At 35.1% G+C, this 1,883-nt stretch overlaps 1 long non-coding RNA gene across 1 annotated transcript; it reads left to right on the top strand.

Annotated features, from left to right (window-relative positions):
• The first annotated feature begins 1,401 nt into the window (after window positions 1-1,401).
• Window positions 1,402-1,617, top strand: LOC122518592. Its single transcript, XR_006304114.1, has 2 exons — window positions 1,402-1,500; window positions 1,582-1,617. It is a non-coding gene; the product is annotated as an uncharacterized LOC122518592 (long non-coding RNA).
• Window positions 1,618-1,883: the final 266 nt, after the last annotated feature.

The raw sequence follows: 1,883 nt of genomic DNA on the forward strand, positions 1-1,883 counted from the left end.
AGAATATCGGTTCGCCCGAGCATCGCCTTCTGTGCGAGCTTAACCACTCGTAACGGTATCTCTTAGACCGATGATCCGATTCTTACGATTAAAATGTCGTTCCTTCCACGAGACAATATTAGCTCGTCCTAGATTCGTAAAACCATTTCATCCGTACAATGTTTTTTCATTAAATACATTTTATTTTCGTATGCATCCAAAATGGGAACAAAAATTAACCGACGAATTTTCACGAGTCGCGTGGGTGGGGGTGGGGTTGGGGGTAAGGGTTGATGCTGGGTCTGATAGGGATGGGGGGAAATATTATTTAATTTCAACAATTGATAATTATTCCAAAAATAAACTCGAGATAATTGTATAATAATTGATTCGTTTTTATATATGCATTTTAAATATGGAAAATAAATACACATATATTTTTTAAAAATATGTTTGTTGCTTTGAACCAATACTACTATACTACTATTATAAAACCATTATACTTTTATCTACTTTCTGTACGTTACTATTATAATGATAAGATTAATTAATAAATACATCATTTTAATTTCCATATTGTTTCAGCTGTATATTATATTGTACTATACTGTAATTAATGGGTTTTAGGGTACCTAGGCTCTAGGGTCAATAAAATATTATTAAATAAATAAATAAATAAATATATATAATATATAAAAATATATATAAACTTATATTATTCATTTAATAATTGCCATTATTTTAATAGGAACTGTAAATTGAACATCTTTGGATACACTTAAGCAACATAACTCATTGTTATTCTTTACGTATATTTTGAATTACATTGAAACGCAAACCTTTAAATATCTCAATTTAAGGTTAAACGGAGTTAGGCCATTTTCAAAATAAACGGCTCAATATATACAAAAAAAATACAGTAAAAATATACATATATTTCGTATATAATTATATCAATTAAATAAAATAAAAATAATATACATATATAAAAATACAAATAAAAATTAGAGAATTAAAAGGATGGTGGGCACAGGATGCATTTCTAGAAGAAGAAGAAGGAAAAAAGTAAAACAAAAAAAGAAATAAAAAAAGAGAAAAAGGGAAAAGTTTTCATCGGAGCGTGGCTTATAAGTAAATCTTGAGTGCAAACTCGTGGAAAAAAGAAAGGATTGGTTTTATCGAAGACCGATATATTCGTAGGAGCACGAGCGAGTACGAGCGCGCGCGCGCGCGCGCGCGTGTCGATCGATCGAACGAACGGCATTGAAGAAGTCCTTATCCGAGTACACCCTGTATAAAGGCCGTACTCTGAATCTATATCGAACGGGCGAGTCCCACCTTCCTCTCTCTTTCTCTCTCTCTCTCTCTCTCTCTCTCTCTCTTCTTCTCTTTCTCTCTGTTGGTTAGCATAGCTAGTCCGAGCTAACGGCTTCTCGATTTTTGTGGGATTTTATCAGAGAGCGGTCGGAGCTATATACGCCCGTCGATGCGTATATACACACATATACACATATATAATATGTACACACACACATACACATATATATACATATGTATGTATCTTTGCATGTATATGCATGAACGTTTTCTGTGTGTTTGTAGGAGCTTGCGAGGCGGAAAGAGAAGCAAGCAATGAGATAAAAAAAAAGAGAGAGAGAGAGGGAAGATGAAGAGGAGGATGAGGACGAGGAAGAGGTGGAGGATGAGGAAGAAGAGAAGGTGAAAGAAGAAGAACAAGAAGAAACGCGAAAACGAGAATCCGTGCGGCTATTGCGGCTTCCGTTACGCCTTTGAGAGAGAATGAGAGAGAGAGAGAGAGAGAGAGAATTCATGGTTGTGTTGCCGTTGCTGCCATTGCCACTGCCGTTTGCTATTGCTGCTGTTGTTATTGCTGTTACTGTTGC

This window comes from Polistes fuscatus, unplaced genomic scaffold, assembly GCF_010416935.1.
Source record: "Polistes fuscatus isolate 324 unplaced genomic scaffold, CU_Pfus_HIC Scaffold25, whole genome shotgun sequence".
NCBI classification, from domain to species: Eukaryota; Metazoa; Arthropoda; class Insecta; order Hymenoptera; family Vespidae; genus Polistes; species Polistes fuscatus.